The sequence below is a fragment of the Aptenodytes forsteri genome, unplaced genomic scaffold (genome assembly GCF_000699145.1).
Source record: "Aptenodytes forsteri isolate BGI_AS27 unplaced genomic scaffold, ASM69914v1 Scaffold193, whole genome shotgun sequence".
NCBI classification, from domain to species: Eukaryota; Metazoa; Chordata; class Aves; order Sphenisciformes; family Spheniscidae; genus Aptenodytes; species Aptenodytes forsteri.
Genome location: NW_008795405.1, coordinates 12,428,747 through 12,442,502, shown reverse-complemented (window position 1 = coordinate 12,442,502; position 13,756 = coordinate 12,428,747). Strand labels below are relative to the sequence as shown.

The 13,756-nt window shown below is 42.7% G+C and overlaps 1 long non-coding RNA gene across 1 annotated transcript in view; it reads right to left on the bottom strand.

Moving 5' to 3' along the window:
- Window positions 1-925: 925 nt before the first annotated feature.
- The window catches only part of LOC103900190, a 29,437-nt gene continuing 16,606 nt past the window's right edge, over window positions 926-13,756 (bottom strand). The window contains exon 2 of the long non-coding RNA XR_657659.2: window positions 926-1,433. This is a non-coding gene — a long non-coding RNA (uncharacterized LOC103900190). The remainder of the gene's footprint in view (window positions 1,434-13,756) is intronic.

Here is a 13,756-nt window from a genome sequence, read left to right as displayed (position 1 = left end):
GTACATTCCTGCCAAAAACACAAGTCAGAGAATTTCACTGCGCCCACCTCAGCACGTCAGAGAAGCGTAAAGGTTAATTATCCTCACATTTAAAATATACTCTGTATTTACAGTCTGGATTTCGCTTAAGCCCCTCACTACAGGCTCTCTAAATTTCTCTTTTCAACTGCATAAACCTCTGCTCGCTTCTCTCAATATAAGTACTTAGAGAGTGTGACCAGATTCTGAAAGCCATAAATTCTGTGAATTTTGTAATATTTTGTGAGATGCCTCAATATTCCTTTCATTTGCCATTTTTTTTTTTAACTATAAATAGAGCCTTCTTTCTGCAACCAGTCTCCAAAGGTCACCTTACAATGTTTTGCTATTTCCCATATTAAGCAGCAATGCTTTTCAGCTGACATTCCAACTTCAAGTCATGCAATACGAGCATGATGTGAGCTTGCTTCAGACTACAGTGAGAGGGCTGCAAATGAGACTGCTATATAATTGCTAAGAAAAATAACATCCATTGTCAAAAAGGGCACTTCATCAAACAAAATTTAGCTGCATGAATACAAGTGTCTCCAAATATTTGGTTCATGCTAAAAATATAGCACATTTATTAAAAATATATATTTATAAACATTGATATGAACAGACACAGATGTTAAGCAAATGAGAAAGGAAAAATAACCATGTATTTCTCCCAACATTTTATCAGGTTTAGGCAGACCTTACTCGATGGAATTGTTTTTTTCATGATTGCACCATATGTTCATTCTAAATAAAAAGCTTGTCAGATTCAATGTAAGTAAAAGCAAATAACAAGAGGAAAAAATGATTTGACCTAACGGACACGTGATCTGTGCTATGATGCTATCTTTGAGTTCAGTCTTTGCGAGTATACAGTATACATTTCTAATTGTATTTAGTGTACAGTTTCTTTCTTTCTTTCTTTCTTTTTTTAATTGTGTTAAAACACCATATCCCTCGTGGATTTCTTCAAAGCTACAACTTACATAATTGCAGTCATTTTCCCCCAAACCGAAAGGAAGAGGGCAGGACAGAAGAGTTAAGCTTGTTACTGTGTGAAAAAGTCTTGTTAAATTAATTGTGCTTCAGCCTTCACTGCCTGCAGGCAGTGCTTTTATGATGTGTTAATATAATACACAGTCAATTCTGATTAAACAACTTGTCAATAGTCAGCAATGTTTGTCGTCACTCTTAATGGCCATTTTATCTGGTCTACTTGCATGCCTTCTAGTTTACAACGTTGTGTAAATATACACAAAAATGATCACAATGAGGTTCAGAATTGTCCCAATAATTCCAAGCATTGCCAAGATGGTTTCTTCTTTGCTTTCCTTTTCTTGACTCCCTTTATCTTCTTCATTTCCACTAGTGATTACCATCTTGGTGGCCAGTTTCTTTATCCTTCCCTTCAGGATAACCTAGATTTAGGAAGAAAAACATCAAAATGGATTGTTAGTTTGAGTTTCCAAGCTCATATTAACAGTGGAGCCAATTGCAGAATTTTTGCCACATAACACTTAATATTAAGAATTTACTTTAAAAGGATTAATATTTTTATTAGTTATTTAGTAAATGCTTAATTAAAATGATAGTTCAGCTAGCCTGTAGATTACTTATAACCCTCCATAACACTCTCGGCTTATGAGAGAGTCATTACCAATCATTCGTAACACATATAACTCATCTGCAATGTCGTTATAAAACTGGTTAGAAATGTACGAATGAGGTGTGACTCCACACAGTGGGGACTTTGCCTGCATTAGGACTGCAGGAGACCACCTTGTCAGGTTGCAGAGACCCTAGATTTACACTTCAGCACCAAGAAGCAAGAGGGTGAGGGAAATAAAACTGGGAAGACCTTGTTTCTTTTTAATAGGAAAAAACACCAAAGACAAAGGCATTTTGTCTCCTGACAAGAAGGAAGACAGCAGTGACTTCCCAATAAATAATTCAAAATAAAAGCAAAACCAAAATAACATCCATCTTGGCTTTTATTTTCCTCATTCTTAATGTACGATGAAAAGTTACTTGCAGTGCAGTGAGCTGAAATGTATTGATCTGCCTGCAGGGAGGATACAGCCATTTCCCAAGCAGCAGCCCCAGCCCCTGAACTGCTTAAAAAAGAAGGTTCTTCAAGTGCAGGACTAGCCCTGACTCCTCTCACTGCTGGAGCCACAAACAAAGAAGCTCCCTTGCTCTTCCAGCCAGGTGCTGAGACCTGGGTAAACATTTGATTGTTCAGATTAGAAATGGATAAATTCTATTTATCTGTGCTTATCTAACGCTGCAAATTCTGATCTCGCAGGCAAACCAAAGCACCCCAGAAAACTGAAAAAGGCTGGCTGGTTTCCCAAAGCAAACTGATCTGCCAACAGCTGGGTTCAGGCGGTGCCCTGCTGTTGTCTCCCAAGCTGCAAAACACCCGTGATGTTTCTGCTGCAGGAAGCAGTGGTAGGATGTAGAAAAAAGTGCTCCCCAACAGCTCCTGCCTATAGGAGGGGTTTGGTTGGAGGAGAAAGGGGGCACAGGCACTTCCCTCATTCCTCCCTCCGCTAACCCACGGAGAAAAACCACTAGATCCCACGCAGCACAGATGTTCAGGGTGGGAACGACTACCCAGGAACTGGCCACTGCCTGCAGAGGCACATTTCCCCCCCCAGCAGGTATCACCAGAGGGGAACCCTGACCTGCAGCTCCACCGAGCTCCTGGGCTGCACAGCAAAAGGATTAAAAGGAGTGGGAGAGGTGAGGAAATCCTGTGACACAGAGACTGAGAGGAAAATCAGAGAATCCAGACAAAACAACCTGTATTTTGTTGCATCTGCAAGTTGTTCATATATAGGACAGCGAGTAACTGCTGGCAACTTCCTAGAAAGGGCGTCATGGTTGAATCCCATCAGGTACAAGCGATTAGTGGTAAGGCAGAAGCGGGGCTCTACGGAGGTGCTGCTGGCCTTTATACTTATGCATTAAGTATATGCATTAGCATTTACATGTTTTGCCTTAGCGTCACCAAGTGATTCAGCAGAAAACAAGAACGAGACAGGCAGTAACCTGAGGGTACCCACGGCAGACGCAGGTCAGCAGGAGCAGGGGGCACCAGGCAGAGGGATACTGCATCAGACATCAGAGTGTGCTCATCCAGCAGGTCTTTGGGTAACCTGCCCCAGGAGAGCAAAACTTCAGAGGCACCAGGCACCTCCCAGGGCACGCTGGTTCCTGCCGCCCCCCTCCAGGTTCTCTTCCAGCCCTCAGAAACTCCCTGGTCCCCACTGTTCCTCCAGCCACAGACACCTGAAACTCTTCCTGCAGGACCTAACTCTTCCAGCAGCAGAAGGGCTTCGTCATATTTGCCACTGGCTTATGTCCAGAGGAGGGCTTAGTTCAGCTTTGCATCTGGTGGGTGCCCTCCCTACTTTATTAATTGCCACCATGCAGTCTTAACAAGCAAATTGGCTCTAGTAAGTCACAGGAGAATTCCTACCAAAGCCATTTACATTAGCCTCACAACACAAGCGCATCCACTCCGTGTGGCATTGGACCACAAACCCACATCCCAAGCTATGACACGCTGTCATTACTTCACCCACAAAGCCATGAGTCATTTGGATATCATGTTCTTTTCCCCTTCAGTAACTGGGAGTTTTTCCCTCTGGCCAAATGTTTACATTTCATTGTTTATTTGAAAAATCAAGTGGGATCACAAATAGGATCTGATAAAATCCCAGGCCTGGAACACAAGGATTCGAGAGGAGGGTGAAGTCCCTGCTGGCTGGTTCCCACAGAGCTGAGCGCTCTTGATTCAGCACCTCTGGCTCCCACAGAAATACAGTCATACACAAGCATCTTGTGGGCCAAGCCCTTCTGGTTCTGAAAAAAGCCAGAGAAGGTACAATGGGTCTCTCTGCATCCCATGGTTTGGAAAGAGTTTCCCATTCACATCAACCTAAACCCACACAGAGCAGTGCAGAGCCCCAGCTGGGGTAGATTTGCACATGCACTGCATCCACCGACACTCTTAACTTGGGCATGGTGACTCTGCACCACATGTGCTAAGACAATCCTGTGAGCAGAGGCAGCATGGAGGCATCTGAACCCCTCTTATTAACATCCCCAGTCTTTTCTTAATAAATCCAAACTGTGCAGCATGAAGTTAAACTGTCAAACTCCTTCCTGCAGGACGCTGTAGATCCTAAAATTAACATAATCTAAAAGTAGCTAAATAATTCGCAAAAGAAAAAAAAATATCAAAGGCATATAAAGACAAAGCCTCTGGCTTAGGAAATCCTTGAGTTGTGAATTTTTTGGAAGCTAAGAAAGTATGCTGGGGACGTACCACCACATCCTTGCCTTGTTATTAAAGTCTTGCCCGGTCACCCTTTACTGGATACTGTGAGAGAGGGGGTCCCTGGGCTGCACAATCTCTGATCTGAGGTTGTACAATCTCTCTTCTCCTCTTTGCAAGTTCTAATTAATAGCAAGGAGATACCAAGTGGTTTCAAATCCAAACATTGCCAACGCGACTCAGACTGCCAGATTATTTCTCTCCCACTAAGGGGCCTTAACTGAGGGAGAAGGTCCTCAGTGTGATGCAGTGAAATATGCATGGACAAGCTGGTGACCGGGGCCACGATGAACATGAAGGAACAACAAGGAGACAACAGCAGCTGCGAGTTTATACATGGGCTGATGCACAGTGTGATCTGTTGGAGGTCATCTCTGTTGCTCCAGTCATGTCTATGTGCTGTATTTGGCTCACGCTATGATGGAGCCTGGGACTGCATGAACTGCATCCTTTTTGGATGAAACTATACCCAAATACGTGCTCCAGGAGCTCTTCATGTGCTGTAAAAACAATAAAAGAAATTTCAGTCCATGGGAGCAGGGGTCCAGACAAAAGCTCGTCTGAAGTAAAACCCCCAAAATACATGTACCGTGGACACTGGCACCATTAGTTTCCCTGGAGGGATTGCTCCAGCGGGTCCACACTCCTCGCTATTTTATACATCACCTAAACTATGAGAGAAAGAGAGCACAATGGGCTTGGTATTAAAAGGCATTTAAAATTCAAACAGGACAAGACTGGGACCAAATACAATTATATTAATACTTTGCCAAATTTAGCACTGTTGAAATCAAGGTAAGCGTTGACTTGGAACTGTGAGGAGACCAGAATCAAAATTACTTCTCCACATTTAAAGACTGACCTTGGGAGAAGAGGAGCACTCTCCTAATGACAGACTCAAGCCTTTAACCTTCACAGATCTCATGCTCAGAGCGGTATTTTGGCTGGCTGGGGTTTGTGGGTGTTTTTTGCTACTGGGAAAATATTTGCTGTCAGTTTTAGTATAATTACCCCAATTAAGAAAATAGAAAAGTCTTCTGGCTATCTGGGTACCATTTTTCAGCCATTATTATTCTCTTCTGGAAATTGATTTCATTTATTTAATATTGTTTCATATTTTTAAGACTCTTATGACACATTGCTCCTTTTATATTTTTCTGGTGGGACTTCATGCTTGTCAGAAACACTCCTTTTCCTTACCCAGAACTACTGCTAGAACTGCTGAGATAGGAAGGATAGAGAGCACTAGATTTACCAGTTCTTTAATAACTATCCTTCTTATTTAATGACTACTTCATTAGGAAAGCGCTTTCCTGCCACATCAAAATTAATGTGTTTTCTACTTTATTTTGTAAGATTTATCGTTAACCTAACATCAGCCTTTTGAAAAGACATGTATTTCAAAAAGCTATCCGTGAAAAGATATGTATTCCATGTATTCTGCATTGCATGAGGGAGATAAGGACAGTTCAGTGGTTAGGACACTCCTTGCACTATTGATCTCCTTGCGCTACTGCTGACTTCTTATACATCTACGGGAAATCCACTTAGTCTCTCTCTGCCTCAGTTTCTCATCTGTTGGATTCCTTGAAGAACTGCCCAGTCTGTGTCAGAAAATGATCCATAACAAAAGTGAGGCCCTGCAAATACTTCCAAAACAGGGAGACGCTAACATGAAAAATTTCAAATCCAATAGTGCTATAAAATACACCCACTACCATCTCCCCAGATCTGTGGGACCTGTTGCATATCATTGTCATTGCAACCAGTCCAGTGAACCAGGCAAAGTATTTCTAGCAAATGGAGATAATCCTTACTTGTCTCTTCACTCTCAGCATGAGCCGTGACTGAGCTAAAGGTGATGGCTTAGCGGCAGGGCTTTGGAAAAGGCAGCAGCAAGTGCACGTTCATGAATTTACTGCAGTATGTTTGTCGCATCGAAGGTAAAAAGCACATCCCTCGCAAAGTACCTGCCCCAACATATCTGTCAGCTTTTGAATATGCTGGTACCTTGACTTGCTCTTGAAAAAGTTTTGTAATCTTAAATCATTTCTCTTCTAAGTCATTATTTATGAGCTCCCCAAAGAGGCTGCGAGTGGAGGGCGCAGCCAGCAGAAGCAGAGCTCCTGGGAAGTCAGAGGAGGGGAGGACAGTCTGGGCTCTGCCGGGGGCCCTCAGCACTCCTCCTGATCAGCCCATGCTGTCATGTGTTATCTGGCACTTTGAAAAACAAGAATGAAAACTTTTGAAAAGCTCCCAGGGTCGGATGCTCAGCTGGTACAAAGCAGCCTCCCTCCCCCGAGTTCAGCTGAGCTACCGCTGTTTACACCGGCTGAGGATCTGGCTCCTTTTATTCAATCTGGCTTGAATATCAGCGAGCACAAATTTTGTATTCTTAATCCATAATCACAGATAATCACCAGCCATATTGTTTTGATATTTAAACTTGTTTACAGTCCCCAGGCTATTAGTTGTGATGACACATTAAGAGATAAGAGAGCTTTAATTTTCTAAGGATAGTTCCACCCTTTGGGGATAAGAAACACACAGAGGAAACTCGTTTTGCTTAGCAAACTGAAGAGGGCACAGAAATCGTGCAAAGCAGAGTATGAGTTCAGATGCTGCTGGAGCTGACACCTTCCCTTATCTCACAAAGAAGTGCTCGAATTACCTAGCAGGGAGGAGAGGCTCGAGGATTTAACCCCACTTGAACATCACAGCCAAGCGGAGTTTTGTTCCTTTTCGCCTAACAAGTTCTTTTAACCTCATTTTCCTCCAAGGGCAGACTTGGGAAAGCTGGGTGCTGGGTGCAAGTCCTGGGCAGCCCCCAGGCAAGATGCTGAGCAGGGCAGTTAAGTGGATACCGCACTGCTGCCAGTGCCCTGTGGAAGGAAGGCAAAGTTAGCACACATATTTGTGCTTGTTCGCAGTCCTTTTTCTAAGGATTACATTGGTATATTCTCATTTCTGTGATTACTTTGTATCCACTCACGACCCTTGTGCCATTTGGACTGCCTAAGTCCTCTCCTAAACTCCACTGCACAACATGCTGTCAGCTATCAGTCAAGATCCTGCTCAGAGAAGTACTGGCAGGTGCAGGGATGCACATTTGCATTTATTTTTAGAGTTGGATTTCACAGAACTGAAAGGCACCATATAAATGCAGGATAAGGCCAAGAGAAGCTCTGGGGCCATAAGTTTCACTAAAAGCTCATTCAGACACAGCAGCTTGCACAGGCAGTGTGCAGTATGTATGAATAGCAGATGAATTGAAATGGAATGAGCAGAAACTAATATACAGTAGAAATCAGAATACCTGAGAAAAGCAAAGACCTGCCATAAGAGAAGGGAGAGGGGAGACAAGGAAAGTTGCCCAGGAAGAGGTCTGTCATTAGAGAAAAAAGATCAGAAAGAGCAGGAATGTGAGCCAGGTTCAATAACACTCCCCAGCAGTGAGCAGAGAGACCAGTGCCTAAAGCAAAGAGATGTCTCAGTGGAGAGAGGACACAAGCACTTATGTGATCCTCAAGCAGGAAAATAAACCCATGTCAGGCTGCTGCTATGCTGGCAGGTTTTAGTCAGTGGGAAATACACACTATTTATAGCACTACAGCCAGGATATTTCCAAAGGTCTCAGCAATGTGAGACCTCCTCTAGAATAAAGGCAGGCACTCAGCAGCAAAGAGGTTATTCTGAGAGGACAGAATTCAAATAAGTAATGCATTACAGGGCTCATCCTGCTCCCCACCATGGCTCTGATCCAGCTTGTTCTGGCAGCTGTTTTTGTCCCCCAGGCGGCTCAGAACTCAGAGGAGGCAAAGGACTTGCAGCCGGTTTTACAGTTTTACCTTCCTTCTCCTCATTTACATCTCTGGGACCATGCACAACCCTGAAATGCTCAGGATACCTAAGCGCTATTATAAAAAGACTGGATATTTTGAATACAAGTATCCTTATCTTAGAAACAAAGCTATGATCTGTAGCAGAATAATGATCCTTAAACACTACAGACCCTCCTTCACCTGCCTCTGTGCAGACAGTGCTATCCATAGACTCACAAACAGCCTTTGGCTCCTCCACCTACAGCAAGGTCTCCCATACCAGGATTCATAAAGCTTCATGAGTCCTGGTTTGTGAAAGAAACCAACCTGACTGAAATGAGAGTAAGTCACCCTTTAACTCATAGTCCTCTCCCCTTTGATACGAGATGCACTATGAAGAATGAATTGTTATTGATCAAAATTAACAATCTATTTAAAACACAACTGGAACTGTTTACGATTCAAACTCCAAATTTCACAAATCCAGAGATGATTAATTTTCTGGCTGGGCCCAAACAGTGGTGAAATTTCAGTATAATTCTTGTTGGTTTAGACTGGCCTATGTTGTGTTCACAATCCATTTTCCTGATACACAACACTGTGCTTGGCTGCTTGGTGCTAATGCTCAGAAGCAGAAGTGTTTGACTCTCGGTTGGTACTGCAGCACACACTTGCCACTTTCCTCCTTTTAAATACTCGGTATTTCTTTTCAGACCTTTTCAGTCAAAAGAGTATTTCCTCCCTCCCACTTTTCCCGAGATTAACTCCTGATACCCTCTATCAGCAAGAAGAGAGGAAGAATGACATGGTCTATGTTTGTTTTGTTTGCATGAATCCCTCTGTAATGTGTGCAAATGCACTGGTTCTAAAAAAAACCTGATGATGTGTGTGTTCCATTGTCAGACAATTTACTGCTCTGCTGCAATGAACAGTTAGTGCTGAAAGATAAAAGTTGCATATTGTGGACACAATGATGGGGAACAGATCTCTTAGGCTCCCTCTTCACCTAGTGTCTGCTGAGCCCCGTCCTGCAGAGCCTGAGGGGCTCCTGTCCCCAAAGCAGCAGCTGCAATGGGGAAGGAGAAGAAGAACCGACCAGCAGCCCCGAACAGGTATTTCATGTCTCACTGCTGCTTCTTTCCCATCAGTGGGAAAAGGACAGACAGAGCTAGCCAAAGGGAAGATTTCCCAGAACTGCCTTATAAGATGTCCAGTAAAGGCCAAACACGCTGTGGTGTTAATGGGCATAAAAGCGGCCAAATGGAGCCAGACCACAGTCCAGCTGGTCAGGTGTCCCCTTGCCATTAGCTGATGCCAAAGATGCACAGAACAAGCATATAGTAATGCTTACGCCACTGTACCCAACTACAGTTAGGTAGTCCAAAAAGTTCTGGAGTCCAGAAATCTGCAGGTCAAGGACTTGCTCCCCCAGAGGAAGCATCTTTGGGTTTAATGCCCCTTCAGAGATTTGTTTTCTCTAAATTTGTCTAATTGCTGGTTGAACTCTTGTTGTTATTCTTTTTTCTATACAGTGCCCTCTAGCAATGAGCTCAAAAGATTATTAAGGAACATCTGAAAAAGTATCCACTTGTTATTTGAACCTCTTACTTGATTCCTCATTATGTAATTTGAGAAACCGTGAATAATTGGCTTTTATTCTGCAGGCCACCTAGAATGCTGTAAGTCTCTTACCATATCCCTGTAGTCATCTTTCTTCAAGACTAAAGAATCCTGGTCTGTCTAGTTGTTCCTTGTACAGAAGCCATTCCATGCTTTTGGTTATCTTTCGTGCCTTTCTCTCTGCCTTTTCTAGTTATACTAGGGGTTTTTGGAGCAACAAAGGACAAAACCCTTCTGGACTTCTGGTATTAATGTGGAGTTTGTGTGCTACACCCTCTGAAGATGTATTGTCCTTACTCCAAAGATTTTATAATTTATACATACCAAGGTTGGAAGAAGGGACACCTTTCATTCAAATTAAAGAAAAAAAAAAGGAAAAAAAAAGTTAACACCTCTCCCTCCCACACCCCAGAAATTATGATAGAATAAAGATTTGAAGTTTGAAGTCAGAGTTCTCTCTCTTACCCCTTTGCCCACCTTTCCTGAGCTTAAAAAACAGAACAACAAAAAAACTCTACAGTGAGCACACCTGGATGCTGGCATATTCAGATTAAAAAACCCCAACTGTTAAAAGCCTTAAAATTTGCATTTTTGCCCAGATAAAAGTAGAATTAGCTGAAATAGCTTCATGGAAGAATGAGATGTTAAAGTATCTCTTTCCATCATTTCAGATCTCAGCACCTCATTTTCTATTTCAAGGGCATCTTCAGGGTCCTTTTTTAGGAGCAAAAATACACTGAAGTCCTATAAAGAAAAAAATACAATACCCAAGTCTCAGTGAAAGACAGGTCTCCGTTATCTGCCAGAAGGCACATAACCTCTGTCATGAGCAATTTGAAGATCTGCCCTCACCACTGCACGTTGGAATAGAAATTGAGCTGCTTGAGAAGACATTTAAGAAATATTAAGAGAGAGAAAAGCAGCACAAATTTTTATTAATTTTTTGCTATATAATATCTCTAATTTCAGCCAAGGCCAGGAGATAATTTGGCCTGTAATGGATCAAACTACCTTTACCTCAGAAGTGACTTCTCCTTACAAAACAAATGTGCACCAGAAGAGCATCCAGAAGCGTGAGGAATATAACACTTGAGCTTCTCTAGAAAAGAGCTGTTAGTCTGTGAGTAACAACAACAATCTAGAAAGCCTAAAATCTCCACTTTTACTTCCAGCTATATCTTTATTCCAAAAATTAATTACAGCTAAGGGACACAGCAAATAATTCTAGCCAACTGACACTTTCTGACTTAAGAAAGTTGCGTTCAAGTTTTTTATAACTTTTAAAAACTGTAACGATTTGGTCTGAAATGATGCATGCCAGCCATTTGTCTCAGGGAATGTATTTTCTGGGAAAAAAATCACCCAGTTTTGCTGTTTATAGGAATGATGCTTGGAAACCAATTGTTGTTTTATCCGTATAGAAACCTTGCAATCTTTTCTGTGAAATACTCAAATATCTTTGCTTTTGAAGCAAGGACTGCATTCTCAATGTTATTGTAGCTGAGATGGCCTGATACAAGTGCTGAAGAAGGTCTTATGCATCTGAAAATGTGTTTATTATTAAGTGATCAGTTTTATAAAAGAAATTATCTCTATTGTAATTTTTTCCCCATTTAATTACTCTCCTAGCTTAAAGAATCTTTGCAGCACTTCAATAGGTTGAAATGACATTGAGAGTTGTCAATATGAAAATTTGAATAGCAAAAGTTTTTCGGTTTGCTTTTCAAAAATAAATTCTTTGGGTTTTTTGTAATTTGCAAAGACCAACCAAAAAATGCCACAATTAAAAGTGATCCAGGACGAACTCAGCCTCCTTCTGTTCATGTCTTATCAGGTAGGTTTTAGCTAAGCACTATTCTGTCCACCAAATTTCAGCTTCAGTCAGAGCAAAGTGCATTTGCCATAGAAAAGGAAAGAAAAAAGCTTTTGCTTGTAGCATGCTTCAATTTTTTTTTGCAGAATTTAAAAGGTGGCAGGAGAGCCTGAGAAGAGGAGCAGCAGTCTTTTGTCTGCAGGCATGAGATCTTGCCCTGAGGAATGGGACAACTCATTCACACCACGTTTTTCAAAGCTGCTCCCCTGTTCTGTGTACTTCATTTTCTGGGAGCCTGCCTTGGCCCTGGAGGCTTGAGTATCTGAAGGTGGTGAGTACTGGCCATTGCAGTGGAAGCCAACAGGAGCTGCAGTATGTGCTGCCAGGTACTCTAAAAAAATTACATTGGGCACCCACAATTATGGATACTTGTAATCTAACTCTTTTTTGCCTTAGGTTACCAGCTGTCCTAGGGAGTAATGATACCCAGAATTGCTATTAAGATGCTGTAAATGGAAATAAGTCAGTTTTGCAGGTGGCAAGGACCTGCATGGTGGGACACCCTGGAATGCCCCAGCAGGAAATAATCTTGCCTTCACAGCAGAGTCTGAGCTATGCACTGAACAGTGAAAGAAAATCAAGTATTGAACTCATGAACTGTGTCATCTATTATGCGCACCAAGCGAGACTCAGATCCTGGGCAAAAATAGTCCATGACTGATGCACCTGTGCAAGGTGGCAAATTAATGGAGTAGAGACAATTTTACTTGCAGCATTTCTTAGCTTCAAGTGCTGAGCTGTGCAACCTTGATAATGTTCTTTTCACATACTGTTTTGTGTGTAATTATTACCTATATCAGCCCAAATTTAAAAATAGAGCATTTCCCTATTGAATGCCTCTTTCAGGACACAGTTGCAGTTGACTCTTAAAGGTGCCAATAACCTGCAACTCACGCTGAAGGCTACTGGCACCGTGACAGCAACACCATCCAAACTCTGAAAATTTCAAAGCGTCTTTCAAAGTCCTGGGATAAGAATTCAAAAATGGAGGCAGCCGAAAATCCCTTGGCACTTTTAAAATATTAGACCTAATAAGATAAAATAACAGATAATTTGAGGGAAGAAGCTAGTTTATAAAAAAAAGTTATCAAAGTAGGATAACACTCCAGGCAACCAACTCCCACACCTTTTATCATCATCATTAGTCATTTATATTGCAGCAGCACACAGCAACCCCTGCTGACGGCTGGGCTAGAAACCAGACACAGATAGCGAGAATGATACCTAGCCCAAGCAGCTTACACAATTACAACAGTACAAAGTATGAGAAGGAGGAGGAAAGAACAGAAGGTTGAAATGAGCTGCTGAAGGTCAATTTGCACAAACCCAGCACAGCCAGGAGAGCCAGGCCCTCGATCCACAGGAGCAGTTGCCCCTCTAGCTTGTGCTCAGAGCAAGCACAGCATGCGGGAGAGGCGGCAGCTCCACTTGTGCAGGTCCCACACCCCTGGGGAAACATGCTGGCTGTATGGGGAGTAGCACATTTGGGAAAACACACGAGTGAGGTGACACCTCTCCTCTTCAGGGCTTGGGGTAGAGTTCTGTGGCACAGCAGAGAAGTGGGATTCGGGAGTGAAAAGGTTGCAATTAACTCACCGAATGCTCTGGCAAGGCCATCAGGATGGCAGTGAAGAAAGGAGTATGGGAAGAGCTGGATTTCCTAAGCCCTGTGCACTGGTGCATTGCTATAAGTGCTCACTATTGTGAGTTGTGGATATCAGAGAGTCACAGAATGGTTGAGGTTGGAAGGGACGTCTGGAGGTCGCCTGGTCCAACCCCCTTGCTCAGGCAGGGCCACCTACAGCCGGTTGCCCAGGACCATGCCCAGACAGCTTTTCAATATCTCCAAGGCTGGGGACTCCACAGCCTGTCTGGGAAACCCGTGCCAGTGCTCGGTCACTCTCACAGTAACGCGCTTCCTGATGTTCAGAGGTTTCCACTGTTCAGCAAAGGAGGTCACCTTGCATACGGAGCAAAGCCATTTGGATTTTTTTTTTTTCCTATAGCTTATTCCTATTCTCTTTAAAAAGATACAAATTATGTGGCTATAGATCTGGAGAGATTATTTGCATATGTCTTCCA